We start from the raw sequence: 23,458 nt of genomic DNA on the forward strand, positions 1-23,458 counted from the left end.
TTCACAATCAATTTATTATTTCTCAAATATATTTAAGTGAAAATATTATATATTAGATAATTGGACTAAATTAAAAGAAATTTATGTAATTTTTCATTTAATTACCTCATTTTCAACTCTTTATTGTATACTTTGTGTACCACATGTGTGATATACATTCAAATTAGAACGATTCTTTTGGTTTTTTAATTTGAGCTTGATAGTTCATGCTTTATGGTAGTTGAGGTACGCTCATTTTAACATTAGAACTACTATAATTCTAAAAATATCGAAAGCCAATGTCGTGGTCAAGCAGCAAAAAAATACATCACTCGTTCATTCAATAGCTTATCAAAGATATTTAACCATAAGTAATCATACATGTAAATCATGGTATTAAACTTTGAACTGTTCTAAAGATAGCCTTGCATTTGGTTTATCTTGGTAGCTGTAACAAATGCTTGAGATTCTAAGAAATAATCTCATTAATTGAGATCAAATGGAAAAAGGTTATCTTATATTATAATTGAGACAATGCACCATCTATTGGAAACAGTCGACAAGGTTTGTTTGAGAAGTGGATTTTCCAACGGAACCTATCGTTGGTGGAAAAACTCACTCACTTGTTTCTCAAGCTTGGAGAAACAAATTTCTACGGGAACTTCCATATCCTTTCTTAAATTTGAGATAGGAGCGTTTAATTGCTTGTAATTCATTAATGACGATATCTATCGACTTTCTCTCTCTAAGTGTCCTCAACGAGCATGAGAAGCCGATTCTCAAGATTGTGACTTTCTCTCTAGATGCCCTCAACAATATCCTCACTCATCATTGCTGTTTCTTGTATTCTATCTTCATTCGTTTCTTCTTAACCTGTTTCGGCTATTTCTTCATATAGCAGAGAAGGGTCAACTATATTCATGACCCCTTGAGACAAGGCCATTTCGGTAACCAAATGAATATCCACACTATTGCAAAACGTCTCATCGATAGGTCTTTTTCCAATGATCATCTCTAATAGTAGTATTTTGTAACTGTAAACATCCCATTCAGTGGAAATTCTTCCACCTGCGCCGTATTCTGCAATTATTCATCATCATTATACCAATAGAAGATCAAAATATAATAATTTTCATGGAAGATGGTAAAGTTTAGATGGAAATGAAATACCTGGTAGGATATATCCGATCGAACCCTTGAGTGCAAGTGACATGGTTTGGCTAAAAAATATTTGATCATTTGATTCTTCCAACATGAATCTAGCTAACCTAAAGTCTCCTACATGAGCTACCATATCATCGTCGAGCAATATATTGCTAGGCTTTAGATCACACTGAGCAATTGGAGGTTCACAATGATTATGGAGATAGTCAAATCCACATGCAATGTCAATAGCAATGTTCAATCTTTGGATGAGATTTAACCTTCTTTGATTGTTCTGTTCATTTGGGGGATGAAGCAAACAATCAAGATTTCCATTGGACATGAAATTAAAGACTAGAGCTTTAAATTTATTCCCTTGTACATCAATGCTTGAGCAAGAAGTTATGATCTTGAGGAGATTTCAATGTCGTATGTTTGAGAGGGCGTTGCATTCATCCAAAAAACTCTTGGAAGCACCTTGTTGTTGGAGATTTAGAACTTTAATGGCAACAATAGATCCATTATTCGAAAGAATACCTTTATACACAGAGCCAAAACTACCTGAACCAATGAAATTTTCCTTAGAGAATCCTTCCGTTGATTTACTGAGTTCCAAGTAAGAAATTTGTGAACTTCTTAAGCACAAAACACACAAAAATGATGCCCACCAAAATAACAAGGCAGGCAACTGTAGACGCTGTGGGGATTAACACCCTTGACGCTAAAAACTTCTTGGGTGAATGTGTTCGATTATGTTTGCATGGAGGAAAATGTAATTCTTGTAAACCGTCACATAGATTGTTATTCCCAAGTATAGAAATCATGGTTGAATTGGAGAAAACTCCTTCTGTAGGCACTTGTCCCTAAAAATTATTATATGATAAATTGAGATACTTGAGAGAGCGAAGCCTGCCAAGAAATTGGGGAATTTGCCCAGACAAGTTGTCGATAGAGAGATTCAATTCTTCTATTCCTTTCAAATCTTCCAAAGATTCAGGAATTGTTCCCTTAAACTGGTTACCCCCAAGATACAAACGTTCCATGCTAATACATTTGTCGAGGTTGGTAGGAATATCACCTGATAATTGGTTCTCTGATACATCTAGTTCTGATAAACGAACTAACAAACCCACTTCTTGTGGCAATCGACCAGTAAAAGAGTTATGATCCAAGGCCAAAGACATCGAAAGGGAAGAGAGACTAAGGATTTCCTTTGGTATGGTGCCGCTTAGGTTGTTACTAGATAGCTCAAGAGTTAAGAGGCTTTCGCATTGTCCTAAGCCTGCTGGAATACTTTCGTCAAGTTTGTTGTGACTCATGTAGAGCTTGGTTAGTGAAGATAAGTTAGCAATGGAGGAAGGGATTGGCCCAGATAATTCGTTGTAATTCAAGTACATAACCTCCAAGTTTTTAAGCTTCCCTGTATTGGGAGGAATACTGCCATTCACAAAGTTAACTTCCATTGCAAGACGTTGTAAGTTAATCAAGTTTCCAATCCCTGTAGGAATGCTTCCACTTAACATATTTTGACCTAAAACTAGGACTCTCAGCGGGGTTGAAAGGTCGCCAATAGACGAAGGCAATACTCCTCCAAAATGGTTCGAACTCAAACTCAATATCCTTAGGCTTGTACAATTAGCCAAGGAACTAATAAAATTTAAGTCACCAACTTTTCCTCTTCCAAGTCTATTAGATGCAAAATTTAGATGCTCCAAGTATTTTAATCTCCCCATGTCATCAGGTAGCATTCCAACAAGGTTGTTCCCAGGAAAATCTAAGATTTGAAGGCCGGAGATATTAGCTAAGGACTTTGGAACAGGCCCATGAAAATTATTGACCCCACCACCTAAGGCTTGAAGATTAGGAAGAGTAAATCAGATATTTGGTGGTAGAGTTCCTTGCAATTGATTGTTAGCAAGAGACAAGTAAGTTAGAGAAGTTATATTACAGATTGAAGGCCACACTGGAACTGTCAAATTATTAGAAGCAACTAGGAACATTTTCAATTTAGATAGGCGTCCTATTTCACTTGGAATGTTTCCTTGAAAATTGTTGTACCCGAATGACATACGTAATATCGAAGAAAAATTTGCTATCCAAGGTGGGATTGTTCCAGTGAGATTGTTAATGCCGAATCCAAGAAATTCCAACTTGGTTAGAGTGAAGAACTGATATGGAATCTGACCTTCAAACCTATTCCCACCAAACTGAAGCAAACACAAGCCAGTGCAATAACTCATATTTGCCGGAATCTAACCACTAAATTCATTCAAGGACAAATTAAGAAGTTGCAGTTGTAGTAGCTTACCAAACTCCTGGGGAATATGGCCTTGAAAATTGTCGTCTCCCAAATTGATTTCAGTGAGATAAGTCATATTCCCCAGAGAAGGCGGTATCAAACCAGTCAGTTTTCGACATTCCAAGTTCAAAGCCACTACTCTTTTGACCGTGGAATTGCAGGCAACACCAAACCAATCACAATAATGCGTGGAATCATTCCAAGAGCTCATGATTCCAAGTGGGTCTTTGAGTACTCTGCTTTTCAGGTCAAGCAGAGCCAATCGATCTGGTTCATTTGTAGAAGCCAAGCTCATAGATATCAGAAATATATGGCACAAAAGTATGCATAAAATCGTGTTGCTATTGCAGAAATTGTACCTCATCTTGCAGCTGAGAAATGCTGGATTTGTAATGAACAATACGTAATCTGAGCAGTTTAATTACTCGAAAGGGTACGCAAAATGGTATTGTCGAATGTCGGCTATGGTAGCTTTGACTTTTGAGGTTTAAGTTTTCTTTGGAATTTACTCTTTGAGTGGTTATGAGGTGAGTTTTAAGTAATTCTATTAGAAATTAGTTTATATTTTGTTGTAAGTTTTGTTATACGGACAGTTAAATGGTTAGTCACTGTTGTAATTATGCCTATTTATAGGCCTCTTTTGGTTAATAAATTATACAACAAATTTATTTACTCTGCTTTAATATGGTATCAGAGCAAATTAAAACTCTTTGACTTTTCGTTTTCCCTCCAGTCATTTTTTTTTCTGGTGACTTTTCTTCTTCTCGGGCCGATCTCGCTCGCTTCCGTCCACAGTGTCGAGCGCCATTGGTGAGCGCCGATTTTTTGTTCTCCTTCTTCATCTGAAACGACGATCATGACCAGATCTGACGACCCAACCTCATCTGGAAACTCCAACTCCATGGAGAATGTTCGAGCTTCCCCATCTTCCATTCTTGAACAATATCAGAACCCTTATTTTTTTCATCCCTAAGACAGCACCAGCCTTATGCTCGTTTCCAATCTTCTTACGGAATCGAATTACGACTCGTGGAGTCAGGCGATGAAGATCGGGCTCACTGTCAAGAATAAACTCAGCTTCATCAATGGTGAAATCCCTCGACCTTCCGGTGAGTTACTCAGTTCTTGGATCATATGTAATGGCATTGTCACCGTGTGGATTCTTAACTCTCTTTCCAAAGAGATTTCTGCTAGCATCAACTTCTCCGATTCCGCTCAAGAAATTTGAGCTGATCTGCAAGAACGGTACTAGCGTAAAAATCGATCAAGAGTCTTCCAACTACGCCGTGAAATTTTCAACTTATCCCAAAATCAAGATTCTGTTACCACATACTATGCAAAGCTGAAAACGTTGTGGAATAAACTCATCTCCTACCGCCCATCTTGTTCTTGTGGAAAATGCACTTGTGGTGGTGTCAAGAACCTACAGACTTACTTCCAAACAGAGTATGTTATGGCTTTTCTCATGGGTTTAAATGATTCATCTGCTCCTATCAGATCTCAGTTGTTACTAATGGAACCAGAACCATCAATCAATCGAGCCTTCTCTCTAGTTGCACAGAAGATTGACCAGAAAGCTAATGCGATATCTTCATCTAATGCCACTGCCCTCCTTGTGAAAAATGGTTCTTCTGCTTCCCACCAGACTGCTCCAAGCTATTCTCACAACACCAATCAGAACAAGAAGAAGGATAGACCGATCTGCACCCACTGTAATATTCAAGGGCATACTGTTGATCGTTGTTACAAACTCCATGGATATCCACCAGGGCACAAGCTTTACAAACCTCCCGAATTAGTAAGAGTAGATCATTCTGATTTTTTATCCTCTTTAACATCTGAACAATGCCAAGGCTTATGGCTATGCTCCAGTCCCATCTTAACAAGTCCAAAATAGCCACCATAGCAGCAACGTCTAATAAGGCATATTCTATCACTCCTACAGCTAACGTTGCAGGTATTTGTTCCCTTTCTGATATATCTTCTGATCAGTGGATACTTGATTCTGGTGCATCAGCTCATATCTGTCATAATAAGGTCCTATTCACTATTCTAAGACAAATTAAACCGACAACTGTTACTTTGCCTAATCAGTCTCAGCTTTTGGTTGAATTTGTTGGGGATATTCAAATTAGTACAGATATCATGCTACAGAATGTGCTATATATATCAGATTTCTGTTTCAACTTAATTTTCATAAGCTCTTTAACTTCCTATCTACCCGTCATGGTCACTTTTTTTAGTGATTTTTGCCTCATTTAGGACAAGTACTCTTTGAAGACGATTGGCAAGGCTAACAAATGGAATGGATTATACTTGTTGTAAGCATCGGTTGATAAGTCCTTACATTCATTTTCACATACTACAGAACTTGTTTGTTCTTCCACTACTACATTCTCTGCTTCTACTTGGCATAATCGGCTTGGACATCCATCATATAAACATCTTAGTTTCCTAAAAGATATTTTACATGTAGACATGGATAGTACTTGTAATAAATGCATGATTTGTCCTCTAGCAAAACAAAAGCGACTGTCTTTTCAAAGCCATAATAGACTTGCTGCTCATGCTTTTGATCTTATACATTGTGACATTTGGGTCCCTTACAATGAACCTACTCATGCTGGATATCATTACTTTTTAACACTAGTTGATGATTATTCTCGATACACTTGGGTTTTTTTGATGAGGAACAAAGGTGAAGCTATTACTATTGTCCCTCTCTTCTTTCAGTTGATTGAAACTCAATATGGTTTTTCGATAAAAGCTTTTCGATCGGATAATGCACCAGAACTGGCCTTTACTGATTTTTTTGCTGTCAAAGGTGTTCTCCATCAATTTTCTTGTGTTGAACGGCCTCAACAAAATTCGGTAGTAGAAAGAAAACATCAACATTTGTTAAATGTCGCACGATCTCTATTATTTCAAGTTAGGTTACCTATCTTGTTTTGGGGAGAGTGCATATTGACCACATCTTATTTGATCAACCGCATTCCATCTCATATCTTGTCCTGGCAAACACCTTACAATCGTTTGACTGCTGAACATGCTGATTATACTTCACTACAAACTTTTGGTTGTCTTTGTTTTGCCTTTACTTTACCTTCTCACAGGACCAAGTTTCAGCCTCGGGCCATTGCCTCTATTTTTTTGGGATATCCCACTGGCATCAAGGGCTATCGCTTATATGACATTGAGAAGAAGCAATTCTTTATTTCAAGGGATGTTGTGTTTCATGAAGACATATTCCCTTTTCATCAAATTAGTTCTCAAGCAGAGGTACTTGACCCTTTTCCTGATCTAGTTTTACCATTATCACTTCCATTTTCAGGTGATTTATCCAACAATGAAGCCTCTTCATCATCTACTTCTGCTACTCCTGAGCTTTCTGACCAGCCTACTTCACATGACGTTTCTCAACCTACTGCTCCATTTGTTCCCTTTGCACCTGCTGATGATGAAGCTGCAGTCACTAATCAGCCCCATCTGTCTTTACTTGATAATTCTTCTCACTGTTGCCGCTCTACAAGGACGACTAAACCACCCTCATATCTTAGGGACTATCATTGCAACCTTCTTTTACACAATCATTCTCAGCAGACAGTTACTAAGTATCCTTTGCAAGCTGTTTTATCTTATTACAGACTGCATCCTCTCTACAAGATGTTTGCCCTCAATATCTTAGCCGCATATGAGCCTCAGTTTTATCACCAGGCTGTCCCTCATGAACATTGGCGCTAAGCTATGCACGATGAACTTCTAGCAATGGAAACCAACCGTACATGGTCTGTTGTGCCCTTACCTCAAGGCCAACATTCTATTGGATGCAAATGGATATACAACATCAAGTATCGTGCAGATGGGACCATTGACCGCTACAAGGCACGGTTAGTAGCCAAGGGATACATGTAACAAGAAGGCCTCGACTACATTGAGACATTTTCTCCTGTTGCCAAGCTTGTTACTGTCAAAGTACTTCTTACTCTTGCGGTCTCAAAAGGTTGGTCTCTACTTCAACTAGATGTTAATAATGCTTTCTTACATGGCAATCTAGTTGAAAAGGTATACATGGATCTACCCTTGGGTTACAAGCACAATGTTGTTCACAAACAGGGGGAGCATCTTGTTTGTCGCTTGCATAAATCCATATATGGCCTTAAGCAAGCATCACACCAATGGTTTGACAAGTTCTCAAAGGCACTCCTTTACTCGGGATTTTCTCAATCCAAGTCCGATTAATCCTTATTCACTCGAGGTTCTGCTCAATCCTTTGTTTCTTTGCTTGTTTATGTTGATAACATAGTCATTACCGATGCTTCTTTACCTGTACTACATGAGATTAAAGATCATCTGCACGAGGCCTTCAAGCTCAAAGACTTAGAGTCTCTTCGGTATTTCTTGGGCCTTGAAATTGCAAGATCGTCTCAGGGTATTTTTCTATCACAACAGAATTATACATTGCAACTCCTAGAAGATCATGGTTTGTTGGCTTGTAAACCGGCTCCTCTACCTTTTGATCCGGCTTTAAAGCTCCAATTTGATGTTGGTACCCTCCTTCCTGATGCAACATTGTATCGGAGACTCATTGGAAGACTGCTATACTTGACTATTTCTCGGCCCGACATAACTTTTGCTGTCCATAAGCTCAGTCATTTTGTTGCTCAACCTAGACAGCCTCATCTTGATGCTGCCATGTCCTTACTTAAGTATTTGAAAGCTTCTTTGGGCCAAGGTATTCTGCTACAACCTGTCCACACATTCCAATTAAAGGCGTATTCTGATGCTGATTGGGGATCTTGTCCTGATTCAAGGAAGTCTATAACCGGTTTCTGCATCTTCTTGGGTAATTCCATAATTAGTTGGAAGGCTAAGAAGCAGTCTACGGTATCCCATTCTTCTGCCGAAGCTGAATATCGAGCTTTAGCTGCTACTACAAGTGAATTGCTATGGGTTGAACAACTTCTTCATGAGCTTTCGGTACCTCTTATTCATCCCTCTTTAATCTACTGTGATAATGAGGCTGCTGTCCATATTGCTGAAAATCCGTTTTTCATGAAAGGACGAAGCACATTGAAATTGATTGCCATTTTGTCCGAGATCACATTGTTCGTGGTAGTGTCAAACTTCTTCCCATCCAGTCTCACTTGCAGCTTTCTGATATCTTCACCAAGGTTTTGCCCAAAACTATGTTTTTCTCCTTACTATCCAAGATGGGTATTCTTGATATAACCACACCATCTTGAGGGGGAGTATTAGAAATTAGTTTATATTTTGTTATAAGTTTTGTTATACGGGTAGTTAAATGGTTAGTCACTGTTGTAATTATGCCTATTTATAAGCCTCTTTTGGTTAATAAATGATACATCAGATTTATTTACTCTACTTTAATAAATTCAAATAGTTGGCTCCACCCCCATTGTAATAAATGGCAGTTGGGTGGGTGGTAGATATTAATTTGAAAAACCGAATGGAACGATCAAAATAGGTCGAACCAAAGGCAGATTTTGAAGTAGAGGCGGTTGCCCAAGGAAATAATAAGATTTCGACCAATTCCGATCGACAAGGTAGTATTTCTTTGAAATTTTATTTTAGGGTTATATATTATATTTTAATTTAGTATAATTATTATATAATTTATAATTAAAAAGGTAGTGAAAACCATGGGCTGGTTTTTACTTTATAGGTAGGTAATCAGGACCTTTTTTTTTTCTTTAATTAAAAAACATTTTTTTTTAATTTTTTAATTTTGCATTATTTGACCGTGTTCTCCTCTTTCCTTTTTTTTTGGTATGACGACCCATTTTCAAGTGTCTAAATGAAAAACAACCCACTATTTATAATGGAATGAAAATGGTCTTCTGCTTGCATTAACACGTTGTGAAAAGACTCATTCAACCCTAAGAACTACCTGTTTGCCTACGATAGAAGCTAAACTCTCACTACTCAATGTTCTATGTTCGTCGCTTGATATACTATGCTTGATGCTTGCTGCTCGATACTCTCACTTCGTCTTCCTCACACGCTCCTCATTTGTCTTGCAAAGGAAGCCATGGTAGCTACTCGATGCTCTATGCTCGTTGCACTATGCTTGATGCTCCCTGCTCATTACTCACTACTCCCACTTCGTCCTCCTCGTCCAACTTGCAGAGGAAGCTATGACAGTTACCTTCAAAATCTTGTGAGTGAACCAAGTAAAACATAAAAGATGAACAAAATGCATAGAGTGTGAAGGGGAATGTGGAAGGAGGACAAACCAGTAAAATGCAGATGAAAAAAATGATGAGGGGGATTTTTGTACCAGGAGCAAGTGAGGAAAAAATCGTAGATTAATTTTTTTAATAAAAAGAAAAAATTGCAAAACTAAGAATAAGAAGGAAGAAATGCATTTGAGGTTAAAGTGGTAATTTCGCATCGTGCTAACATAAACAGAAGACCAAAATTCATTAGTTTTCAAAATTGTGGTTAATTTTCATTTGAGCCCTTATAAAGGGGCCTTTGTGCAATTTTCACTTTTTCTTTCTCTCTCCCTCATTTCTCTTTCATTCTTCTGTTCTCTTCTTTTATTTGTTTCATTTCCCTCCTTTTTCATTTTCTTCTTTCTTTTTAGTCCATTCTTTCTCTCTTTTCTTCTTTTCTTTCACCGCATTTTCTATTCTTTTTTCTTCTCTTCTCTTCCCTTTTATTAAAAAAATTAAAATTCAAAATTAAATTATCATATAAATATAAAAAAATCAATATATGAAGAAATAAAAATAAAAGTAAGAAAGAAATATAGCCAAACTAAGATAGAAAACAAAGAAATATAAAACAAAATGGAGTTGTCTTGTCCAAGAATCAATCTGAAGATAATGGATGGGTTGGGACACGCACACTACCAATTAGCCAACCCAATTTTCGGTTAATTTTAGAAATGAAAAAATAAAATAGAAACAAAATGAGGAGAAACTCAAATTTGACTCAATTTTGAGAAATGTTTCTTAAATTTTAAAAATAAGAATTAGGAACAATTACAAATAAGTCAGTTTTCTTAAAAATGAGAAACAGAAACCAGAAAGAAGAAATAGAAACATTATCCACCAGACCTTGAGATAACACAATTATTATAGGTTTCGTAAAATTTGATCATAAAATGACCATGCCAAGACATAAGTAAGATTTCCTAGAGAAGTAGTAATAAACCAACACATTTTCGAGCTTCTAAGTGCAAAGTAACTACTTAGTAATATTACAAGTAACATAAATCCAATCACAAAAATGAGTGGAATCGTTCCAAGAGTTCATGGATCTATTTTTCAAGTCAAGCCGAGCCAAGTGATCTATTCATCTCCAAAAGTGGTTCTACTTTCCAAGGCTACAAATCAGTAAGATATGATAGAAAAATATACGTTGCATCTTCTTGGTATTGCAGCAACCTTGCCTCTTCCTGCTGGGAAATTATGCTACATTTGTGAACATTGGAACCCTAAACTCGCAAAGGAGGAAAGCTTATAAAGCATATAGAGGCAATGGCCACTTTGTGTGGACCAAATTTTGAGGGGACGTAATTGGTACATGACTATAATTCGAAGGTGATAAAAAAATAAATAATTGAGATAGTCTTGCATTTAGTAAAATTGCTATGGAGCCGTTTGTCATTTCCAAAATCATTTCAAAACTTATTTTTAATGACTCAAAATTAATTTAAATTTTAAATTATTATTTATAAATGCAATTTTCATATCATCAAAATTGATTTAGAATCCTTAAAAACATGCTTTAAAGTGATTGAAAAGTGATTTTCTAATAGAACTCAAATGTTTTCTGGCCAAATACAATTATTTGCCTCTCAAGCTTAGGAAAACAAGTATTTATGATACCTTTGATGTGACTCTCTAAAATTGAGGCAGGAGCTTTTAATTTCTTGCAATTCATTAATCAGAAGATTCATTGACATTCTCTCTCCGAGTGCTCTTAAAGAGATTAATAATTGACACTAACATTCTTCCATCAATTTTGGTATGATTTCTCTATGATCTTCCTCACCTATCATCACTATTTCTTGTATTATGTCTTCGTTCTCTTCTTGTTGAAGTGTTTCTTCAAATAGTATAGAAGGATCAATTATGCTCATGGGATTTTGAGGTAGTGGCATAGTAGTATCCACACCATTTCCAAATATATCGTTAGATGGTCTTTTTCCAATGATCATCTCTAATAATAGTATACTGTAACTGAAGATATCTCCTTTGATGGAAACTCTGCTACTAGTGCCATGCTTTGCCATCGTTCATTCATTATTATACCAAGTATATAGGGAATTAAGAAGTAGCAATTATTATTGGAAGGTGATAGAGTTTAGATGGAAAGCCCAAACAAGTGAAGCTTGCCAAGAGAATTGGGAAATAAGCCCAAACAAGATGTTGCTAGAGAGATTCAATTCTTCTATGCCTCTTAAAACTTCCAAAGATTGAGGAATTGTTCTCTCAAATTGGTTACCCACAATACTCAAATGCTCCATGCTATACATTTATCGAGGTTGCTTGGAATTGTTGGGATTGGTGCCCTAAATCTCGTGGGTCTTGTAGTTTGTAATTGTAATGTACAAACAATTTATTTATTTAATAAAATATGAGATATTTTATTTGACATTTAGTAGCATTAACCCACAAACCAATAAATTAACATCCAAGGTTATCTTCTGTAACTTAAACATGTATGTAGTGATATACAAGTGGATCATGTTTAAGTGATAACCTAAAGGGTCTATAGTAGATGGATAAGGCTGGGTACCTTATCCTAGTCACACTATGAATATGACCCGTTTTGTAGATGTTACCATTGTTGTAATGTGCTACAAATGATCTGATCCTAATCATTCATATGGAGACATGTGAGTGGGGGTATTCTATACATAAGGGTTTGTGCAAGATAGGACCACGAAATGACTAGTCTCATTATATAACATCGTTCATAATAGAGACATACATTTCACCAGGATGACCATAGGTGCATGACCTGAATCCTGAGTGAGTTGTGAATTCTTGCTTATGAAGGCGGTCTTTTGATTTGTATGGATGAGAGTGGACAGATCATCGACTCAATAAACCTACCATTTTGGGGATTCGTCTGATTGGGGAGTTGGGAACATAACTACACAAGACGAAATTCAGTCATTCCCTAACGTTTGGGTAAGGAGATAAATTTCTCCCTTAAGGGCTGATTTTGGGGCTTGAACAATGTGGCCCTACACCATCTCTTGGCCCGAGAGGGGTTTGGTCATAGTTAGACTATGACTTATTGTTCATTAGAGGGATCAGTGATACTTAAAGAGTTAGATGTAACTATAGGGCCAAAATGGTAATTTTGGTCAAATTGTACTTAAGAGCAATTTATGAATGATCATCGCATTGTTGACTAGTTATATCTAATAGATATAGAAATATATCTGTAATGCGAAGAGTGTAACTATCGGCCTTTAGTAGAGTGATCGACCGGTAATGGTTGTTGAATAATTTAATTAAAGGAGTTTAATTAATTATTCAAGTACCATTGGAGCTTCAATCTACAGGTCTATAAGGTCATCTTTATAGCTTAACAGAGATTATTGAGAATTAATTTTGGATTAATTTGATTTGTTCAAATTAGTTGAGGGAATTAATTATATGTGATATAATTAGTATAATGTATTCGATACATTATAATATAAAGTTTATTTAGAGAAGAATTAAATATTTGAATATGATTCAAATACTAATTATATGAATGAGATTCATATAATTGAATTTAGTATAAATGTGATTTATATTAAATACCATGCATTATTGAGAGAATTAAAACTATAGGTTATATTATATTTGATACCATATAAACTATGAGTTATGAGTTATATTATATAACATATAGTTTAATATATATATTATATGATAAGGTAGTTATCATACATGTACATATATGTATATATGTATATACATGTACATATATGTACATATATGTATATACATGTACATATATGTATATACATGTACATATATGTATATACATGTACATATATGTATATATATATATATATATATATTAAATGATCTATTAAATTATTTTTATATTGTTATATCAAATTTTTGAAATTAATATGGGAGGGAGTTGTAACTCTCTCCCCCTCTTTTCTCTCTCAATTTTACATGGGTTATGTGTGGGTGGTTTATCCTGAAGTAGACCTATCATCTTCACACAGATGATTTTTAGAAAATTTCTCTCTGTGTATTAACCAAAAAGAAACACACAAATGAAAATTTCCCCTCTCAAACTCTCTCCTTCTTCCAAAATCTCAGAGCCCACATACTCCTGAGAAATTCTCATCCTAAGAGAATACATAGGTAATTCTTGTGATGGCGCCCTTTGGATTTACCGTTCGTTGGATCGTGACTGTACGTGATCGAAGAGGAGCAAATTCGTGAAGAAGATTTTGGTATTTTCAAGGTAAGATCTTCTCCTCCTTCTTCCTTGCATGCTTTAAATTAAATATTAATTGCATAAATTGTATTATGTAGTTTCATTGTTCTATGGAAATAAAAATTGGGCCAATCCCCGCTTCAGCTACAGAACTTCATAGTTCCTTCAGGAATATCACCTAATAATTTATTATCTGATACACCTAATTTTGATAAGCTAAGTAGTTGTTGGGTTTTTGGCAAAATATTAGAAGTGCAATTGTCTCACATAAAAAATATGTAGGAAAATCATGGGCTTGTCCTACATTGAAAATGTTTAGGAAAATCATGGGCTCGAAGCCTATAAAAAGAGTCCATGCCTTTGGTTTTTAGTGTCCCAGTTATAAATACTTTAAACTTAGTGTGCTAACTCTAATTAAATTTCTTTTGTATTCTCTAGTTTAAGAGTGTGAAAAAAGGTGTAAGTAGTTAAAAGCTTTGAGAGAGTGCTATTGTAATTGAGAATAGGGAGATAATTGTTCTATGTGATTGTAACAAGTTTTCACATAGTGATTTTTTTTTTTGTAGGCTGTGGTTTTTCTCCGAGTTGGGAGTTTTTCACGTAAATTCTTATGTTTTCAAATTTTATTGCTTTCTTTTAATCTCTCTGTTATTTTCTGTTTATTCATGTGGTAGAAGTGAGAGGTTTTTCCCAACAAGTGGTATCAGATCGTCAGGTTCGTAGTTTCTTAAATGTTTGAGTATGCTCTGTAGTTGCAACTTTATCTGAGCTTTCACATTAGAAAAGAATTCTTGAAACGGGTTGTAGTGTTTATGAATAGTAGTGTGAATTGTTCACTATTTGTTGTTTTGCTAGGAAAAGAAGCAGATGTGTCAAGCTTTATGAGTTTGGTAAAGGTTGATGTGGAGAAATTTGATGGAAAGATCAACTTCGGCTTGTGGCAAGTGCAAGTCAAGGATATATTGATACAAGATGGGTTACACAAGGCTTGAAGGGAAGACTAGGCAATGGTGCTTCTAAAGAGTTAAGCGGTGATAGTGGTCTAGAAGAGTCTAGCGGTAGTTCCAGTAAAGGTTCTAAGACATCCAAAATGAGTGATGAGGATTGGGAGGAGATAGATTTGAGAGTTGCAACTGCAATCAGGCTAAATTTGGTTAAGAATATTCTTGTAAATGTGCATGGAATTTCAACAGCTAAAGAGCTTTGGGAGAAACTTGAAGCAATGTATCAGGCAAAAAGCATCGCTGATTGGTTGTACCTAAAGGAGTAGTTTCAAAATTGCAAATGGTGGAAGGTACAAAAATATCACATCATCTGGTTATTCTCAATGGCATTGTTTATGAGCTGGAGGTGATAGGAGTGAAGATAGAAGATGAAGATAAGACACTCCAACTCATCTAGTCACTTCCTTCTTCTTATGAACATATGAAACCAATCTTAATATACGGGAAGGAAACTTTAGTGTTTGTTGAGGTTTCTAGTAAACTTTTGTCTGAGGAAAGAAGACTAAATAGTGAAGGATGTACTTCACAAGAGGATTTAGTACTGGTAGCTAACAAGTGGAAGAAGAAGAAAGAGTTCGTGCATAAAAGGTTTGCTGGGAATGTGGACAGTCTGGACACATGAAAAAGGATTGTCCTAACAGAGCAGGTTCATAAAAAAGCTCTGAGTTGGATGCTAACATTGACCCCATTGTCATGGAAGATGACAATCTTTTCCATTGAAGTAATACAATATTCATCCTCGTGGTATGTTCGCTTTACCATGATAGAGGATGTAATATTAGCGATTCTGCAAGTTTGCACACAGACATTGACTTCGCGGATGTGCAAGGTATGTGGTGGAAATTGTGTTGATGGTTGAAGGATTTCCAGGTGAGCCAAATAGGTGGAAGTTGCACCATAAATATTAGCATGGTTTATCGGCATGTGATGAAAAAGGAAAATCTTGGGAGGTGGTATTCCAAGTAGTTTACTTTTTATGGTGAAGTAGGTTATAATTCTATGAGATGAGAATTATGATTGTCGGTTAAGACAATAAATGTTGTAGAAGCTCTGGATTCCTCAAATATCTTGTCAAGGTGGAATTTGTTGGGTTTTTGGCAAAATATTAGAAGTACAGTTGTTTCACATAAAAAAGATCTAGGAAAATCATGGGCTTGTCCTATATTGAAAAAGTTTAGAAAATTAAAAAAAGATTTAGGAAAATCATGGGCTTGTCCTAAATAAAAAAAGGTTTTGGAAAGTCAAGGGCTCCAAGCCTATAAAAAGAGTCCATGCCTTTGGTTTTTGGTCGTCCCAGTTAAAAACCTTTTAAGCTTAGTGTGTTAACTCTAATTAAATTTCTTTTGTATTATCTAGTTTAAGAGTGGAAAAAAAGGTGTGAGTAGTTAAAAGCTTTGAGAGAGTATTATTTTAATTGGGATTGTAACATCCCATGTATTCGTAATTTTTTTTTTCTAATTCAGTATTTACTGAAGGAAAATTTGAATTTTATGTCACATGAATTTAATTTGGAGTTATTGTCAAAATTAAATTCAATTTAGAGGGGAAGTAGTTAATTTTGAATTGAATTAAGAGATGGATGGTTATAAATGGATTTGGAGTTATTGTCAAAATTAAATACAATGCAGGCTAATTATCGGGTGGTTATAGATGAGAAGAATATAACATCCCGTGTATTCGTTATTTTGATTTAAATTCACATGAATTTATCTCTTCCCTCCCTCCCCCTCTCCCCTTCACCTACAGCACACCCCCTTAAATTCTCTCTCTCTTTTGTCTTCACGAAGCGCTCCCACCCTCTAAGATTTTTTTCCTCCTCGCCATTCGTCCCTTTGCCCAACAGCCGCACTACCACTCGCCTCTAGTTAGCGCCTCGGCATAGACAGTTCCACTGCTCACCTCCAGCCAATCGCCTCGCCGTCTGCTAGATTTGAGCGCGCCGCTCGTCCGCCACCACTGATTTGCTGCACAGATTTTCTTTCCTTTGTCACTATTCTTGTTGGATCTTGGCTTCGAGATTAAAGTTGGTGTGGAATTTATTTGCTGTTTAGAGGGTCGATTTTGTTGGTGTTTTCGACACAGTTTGGTTACGTTAAGTTGAGTACTGCTAGTGTTTGATTGCTTGAGCTCGTCTTGGAATTTTGACTTGAGGTAAGTAATTTTACTACTTCAACTGCCCATGTGCCAGGCAACGAAATTTAAGGTATCATTAAAGATTAGCTTGGATATGAATGACAGGGCCGAAACCTACGTCGTTAATAAGCTTCAATTCTGGTCAAAAAAAAATTTATAATACGGAACTACTTGTATTTCTACAAAGACGTAGTAACAGTGGTAAGTCCGAGTCAATCCGCAGAGAAGCGCAATTGGTTTTATTAAGTTAATTATCTAACTAGAACGATAAATGAGGGGTTTTTGATGTGGAAGAGATAAATGTGTGAAATTGAAATAAAGTGCATTGAATATATGAAACGGTAATGGATTCATTTAGTTCTTGGATTAAGTAGTCATTCAATGTAAATTAAATCCTTGTTTTCAACCAAAATATCATATATTTGAATTATGCATGCATAGCTACCCGATCGATGCAAATTAACTAATCTCTATAAGCCCAAAAATCAATTAATCCGAATCGAGCGAGCGTTCTAATTCGTAATTAAGGCTGGAAAGTCGTGCCCTAAGTAACCTACATGTTCCTAGATGCAATTGGGTCTTCAACGGCCATAAAGAACTAGAAACACATGCATTAAGATTCAGGATTCAACTATGTTGATTAAGTGTCAGGACAACCGTGTTCAAATAATCAATTTATTCTTAAATCTAGATTAAACGTACAATAAAAAGATTCATGGACAGCCTAAAAAAACCTGAGAATGACCATTTAATCCGTGCTACAAGGGTAAATTCAAAGCATGGACAATTACAAGGATGCGTGTGAGCTTGAATTTAACTAGCGAAGATATGCGATCATGATAGGGGCGTTAATCCAACACATAAAAACAGGTCTAAATTAAACAAGATTAAAAAAAAAACATAATTCCGAATTAAAGCACAAAGATTTAATAGAAAACTCATCAAAATACAAAGAACATTCGATCTAAGAACTAAATGAAAAATTATCTCATTGATTCATAGACAAACCGATGGGATACAATCCAATACAAATTCATAATCCGAAAATAAAACAAAAACTAACCTAAAGATACTAAAAATTGAATGGGATAGAAGAAGAAGGATGTCTGACTTCAACCTCCATGCGTTTAGCTCCCAATTTCGGCATTTACCCCCAAAATTCAGCATTTTTCAACCTAGGGTCGAGAAGGGATATTTATAGGATTCATCATAGTGTTGCAACGCTGATGCGACGAGAGGGAAGCGTTAGATAAAAAGTCCAACGCTTGGTCCAATGCTCACTTGCGTGTGCGCTCAGCTCCATGTCCATCATTCTTCACAATGTTGCAACGCTCTAAGGAAGAATTGCAAACTTGATGACGGGAAATTAGATGTCAATTACTCGACAACTAAAATTTTGTGGACGCAATATGCGATGCATGTTCTTGAAGTATGCGTTGATTGTCATGCGTCGATGGTCATGTGTTGGAATGACTATGCGTTAACAAATTTATGCAATGACCATGCATTATGTCATAAGTTTTCTTGTGCTCATGCCAAGTATAACGCGAACACAAGTTTCTCGAGTGATCCAAGGTCGAACTTAGGGAAATGTAGCTGGATGGATGTGGTAATGTGCATGCGGTGGTTGAATAAAAGAATGGATGGGAGGTTTCTATGCTAACACTACTCCTACTCCTAAGTAACAGATAACGCAATGAGAATATGAAAGAGAGATAGATACACGACAACTTATGACATGAAAGTAAATGGATGGAAAAATAGATAAAATGTAGAGATGTCTTAATTGCAACCCTTAAGAGTGACCGCAAGGGAAACCTTAGTCAACGCAAGCCATACGGTCATGCTACACACACTGGAGCCTAACTCTAGGACGTTTGTGGTGTATCTGCGATATTTTCGGGAAGCCTATGCCTACCTAAACCTCCATAACCCGTTCAAGTGCTCTCCTGCATGAGCGTGCTAGCCGCATACCACCATATCCTACTTCCTGGACACATGCAATATCCTATCCGTAGGTTGCATATGCTGTGTGAAAGCGAACGGAGCTTATCTCTAAGTTCATCATTCTTGCCTATGCATTCCAATCCGCCCTCTCGGGTCTTAGATTTGGTTTTAGACTACTCTATCAAGTATGCCTAAATGATGAATGATGCGTTCATAACACAAGGTAACCGCATGAACTTTGCTAACATAAGATTATTCCTATCTCTAGTGAACAATAACTTACATTGCTTAATGCAACCAACCACTTACCCCCTCAGGCAGTTAATTGTTGCTGACTTTACTCATAGACAAGCATTGCGTCCACCTATAGACAGATGTTGCTACAACTTCACACTAAGCAAATAAGGTTTTCTCACACACTCACGTAATGCAAATCTCTCGATGGTTTGCTACATGCTTCATATCCCTAATCCACATGACTAAGTATGAGATACTCTAACAATCTCACTAAGTGATGCAATGAAAGTTAAAGATGCTAAATAAGAAGATGGAAATGGAGTCGAAGGAAAAACAGAAATACATTGAACACATCATGTATTAATTCCTTAATCATAAAATGTATACAATACAATATAAGAAAAAAAGAGAAAATGAAATGACCAGTTGGAAGCAATGACTTGCTTCTGACAGATGTGTTTTAAGGCTATCGGTGGTGCCATGGATGGGCGGAGGAGCTGACTCTCTCAAGATCTAGCTCTGGTCGAAGGCTCCGGTTATCACTCGGAAGGATGAAGGAGGTGAAGAACTCTTAAGCTTTTTCTCACGCATTTGTCTGGATCGCAGGGATAAACCCTGGGTTGCAGGGGTAATCCCCGGACCAGTTTGAATTCTGCTAGTCGGCTTCTTAATATAGAGTTTGGATTGCTGACAACATTAATAGACTGCTCTGAATCTGACATTCGTGGCGCGTTTAGTTCTTTCTAAATCTCTGTTGCTAATGGCGTGGTAAGTGAAATGTCAACATCAGCTTTTGATTTTCCCGAGATGTACGTTGATGCGTTCATATCACCAACCTTGCGTTGATCCCATTAGTATGCATTATTGTGTAGCCACAATCATGCAGTGACTACATTCGCTTAATACTCGCAACTCTACACGATGGCCGCAATTGCTTGACGAGCGCAACTCCCATGCGATGGACGCATGCGACTGATTACCACAACACTCATGTATTGATCAAATGCATTCGCCTTTGCGATGAGAGTTTCTCCACATGCTGTCGTCTATGCGGTGGTCCGGCTTTCGCGTTTGCGTCCACTTCTTGCGTTAGCTATAAAAATAAACATTGAACGCATAATAATGGGTTAGCCGAGATTCATCATGCTGAACGACGCAAGCTCATTTTCTCATGAATTCCTAATATAATTGCCGCATATTCTGCTTAACAGCCTTCATAATTCTAAATAAAAGGCCTAAGATGACATGCATTTCTGCATGTCATCAGCAACGCTGATGCTTCTACCTTCAAGCGTTGGAGTGAAGCATCAGGATACGTTGGGACGTTGACGATGAAAAACTTCAGAGCGTCGCAACGTTTGGAATAGCGTTGCAACATTGTGTACACTACAAGATACTCGCTATTCAATGCTGGACAACTCGATACTCAATACTCGATCCTCGTACACTCGGTAGCATTTTCTTGATTACTCGACAACCTTTTACTCGATGGTATTCGATGGTGCTCAATGGCTGGCTCAAACTCGATCGAACTCGATGACATTTTGGTCTTTTCAACTCCTTTGAAGCGCGAATGTTAAAATTAACTCCAAATTACTTCAAATTAACCCCGTTCTTTACCAAATGATTAATTCTACCTCTTGGTTGCTCGATACCTACAAAATAGAGAAATAAACATATAAAATCAACTAACAAGCTTGAATTAAGCTAGGAATATTAGCTCTTTTTGAGAGCTAACAATGAACAATGTGTAATTGTTAGCATGAACTTCAGTATGTGTGATATATGGACTTCTATGGATGTATGAGTATGAGGTGATGTATGTATATGTTGTGAGCCTATGTTATGATGTATGATATATTTATGAGATTGTTGTATGTACTGTTAGTTAGATACCCACTAGAGGTTGTGTTTCCTTTGGGATTCACTAGAGGTTGTTTTTTCTTCGGGATTCACTAGAGGTTGTTTTCCTTCGAGATTCACCAGAGGTTGTGTATCCTTTGGGATTCACCAGAGGTTGTATTTCCTTCGAGATTCACTGGATGTAGTAGGTACTCCTAACTAGGTAGGATGAGTTTAGATGTTCATTTATATGTGTTCCATGAATATTAAGGGCATATGTTCGTCCCACCAGAGGTCGATATCTAGAGGACATGGATGTCTAGCCTGACCTCGGTAGTCGGGTTACTTGCTAAGTATTTTTTATTCATCCTTTCTCATGTTTATGTTTCAAGTAAGAGTTGGGACGCGTTAGCAAATGACAAGCAGAATCCGTGATCGAGTCACTGGGACCAGTCTTATGCTTCCCTGCATGTTTTCGAGATTTCTTTTCATGCTTTTAATTTTAGTCTTGATATTTAGAACTCTTTGTTTTGGTATTCTTTTTTAGACTAGTAGTTTTTTAGATTCGTTTTCATGGTTATGGGTATCTTGTTACTTGGATTTTTATTATCTAGTTTTAATGAAATCTTTTAATTAACTCTATTTATTTGACATTTATTTCGCTATGAAAAGGTGTCGTTTTAAATTCCATGCATGCATGTGTATAGTAACGACTTAGCTTGAGTCCTAAGGAGTCAGATCGTTACAGAGATCGAGGGAGAGAATTGTTCTATGTGATTGTAATAATTTTTCACATAGTGGATTTCTTTCTGGTAGGCTGTGATTTTTCTCCGAGTTAGGAGTTTTCCACGTAAATTCTTGTGTTTCCAATTTTATTGCTTTATTTTAATTTCTCTTTTATTTTCGGCTTATTCCTACAGTAGAAGTGGGAGGTTTTTCACAACAGTAATCCACCCACTTCATCTGGTAATGTAACCAGTAAATGAGTTATGATCTAAGGCCAAAGAGACTGAAGGGAAAGAGAGACCAAGGAATTCGTTCCACTTAGGTTGTTACTAGATAGGTGAAGAGTTAGAAGGCTTTTGCATTTTCCTAAGCTTGATGGTATACTTCCCTCAAATTTGTTGTAACTCATGTCAAGTGTGATCAGTGAAGATAAGTTACCACTGGAGGAAGGGATTAGCCCAGTTAATTCATTGTTATGTAGGCCCAAAACCTTCAAGTTCATAAGCTTCTCTATATTGAGAGGGATACTACCATTCATGAGGTTACCTTCCACTGGAAAAAAAAACTTGCAAGTTAATCAAGTTTATAATCCCTGAAGGAATGCTTCCAGTTAACATATTTCCACCCAAAGTTAGCCCTGTCAGTTGGTTTGAAAGGTTAGCAATGGATGAAGGCAATACTCCTCCAAAATGGTTCGTAAAAGGTTGTTATCAGGAAAATCTAAGATTTGAAGGCCAGAGATATTAGCCAAGGACTTTGGAATAGGCCCATTGAAATTATTGACACCACCGGCAAAGATCTGAAGATTGGGAAGAATAAATCCGAGATTTATTGGTAGAGTCCCCTGCAATCAGTTTTTAGTAAAAGACAAGAGAGTGAGAAAAGTTATATTGTAGATTGTAGGTGGCACTACACCTGTCAAATTATTTATCAACAATTGTGAAGAACTCCAATGTAGATAGGCGCCCTATTTCACTAGTTGGAATGCTCCCTTGAAAATTGTTCCGCCCGAATGATATAAGCTAATATCGAAGAAAAATTTCCTATCCAAGGTGGGATAGATCCAGTCAAATTGTTAATGCCAAACCTGAGTGGTTCCAACTTGGTTAATGTGAACAATTGTTGTGGAATCTGGTCTACGAGCCCATTGCTACTAATCTCCAGAACAAGCAGCTCAGTGCAATGACTTATATTCGCTGGAACCTCACCTCTGAAGTTATTGAAAGACAAATTGAGATAACGCAACTGTAGTAGTTGACCAATCTCTTGGGGAATATGGCCCATGTTGTCTCCCAATCTGATTTCAGTGAGAAGGCGGTATCAAGCCACTGAGTCTTCGAGCTTCCAAGTCCAAAACCACTGCTAACACCAACCTAATCACAAAAATGGGTGGAATTGTTCCAAGAGCTCGTGATTCCAAGTGGGTCGTTGAGTACTCTTCTTTTCAAGTCAAGTAGAGCCAAGCGATCTAATTCATTTGCAGAAACTGAGCTCACAAATATCAGAAATATAGGAAACAAAAGTATGAACAAAATCCTGTTGCTATTATAGAAACTACGTCCCATCTGCAGCTGAGAAATGCTGGAGGATTTGTCATCACCAATACCTTCTCTCTCAATTTACTCGAAAGGATAAGCAAAATAATCCCACAATCAGATGAGCGGTGTGTTATTATTATTATTATTTTGTTATTTATCTCATAATTTTTATTTTCTTTTTA

The 23,458-nt window shown here is 36.7% G+C and overlaps 1 pseudogene across 1 annotated transcript; it reads right to left on the reverse strand.

The window, feature by feature from the left end:
- Positions 1–303: 303 nt before the first annotated feature.
- Positions 304–3,861, reverse strand: LOC120090051 (LRR receptor-like serine/threonine-protein kinase EFR; annotated as a pseudogene). Its single transcript, XR_016524289.1, has 2 exons — positions 1,150–3,861; positions 304–1,059 (listed from the first exon to the last, which is right to left on the reverse strand). The product of XR_016524289.1 is annotated as an LRR receptor-like serine/threonine-protein kinase EFR (transcript).
- Between the last annotated feature and the right edge of the window lie 19,597 nt (positions 3,862–23,458).

Source organism: Benincasa hispida, chromosome 11 (genome assembly GCF_027475165.1).
Source record: "Benincasa hispida cultivar pf3 chromosome 11, pf3_genome.v1.1, whole genome shotgun sequence".
In the NCBI taxonomy this organism is placed as follows: domain Eukaryota; kingdom Viridiplantae; phylum Streptophyta; class Magnoliopsida; order Cucurbitales; family Cucurbitaceae; genus Benincasa; species Benincasa hispida.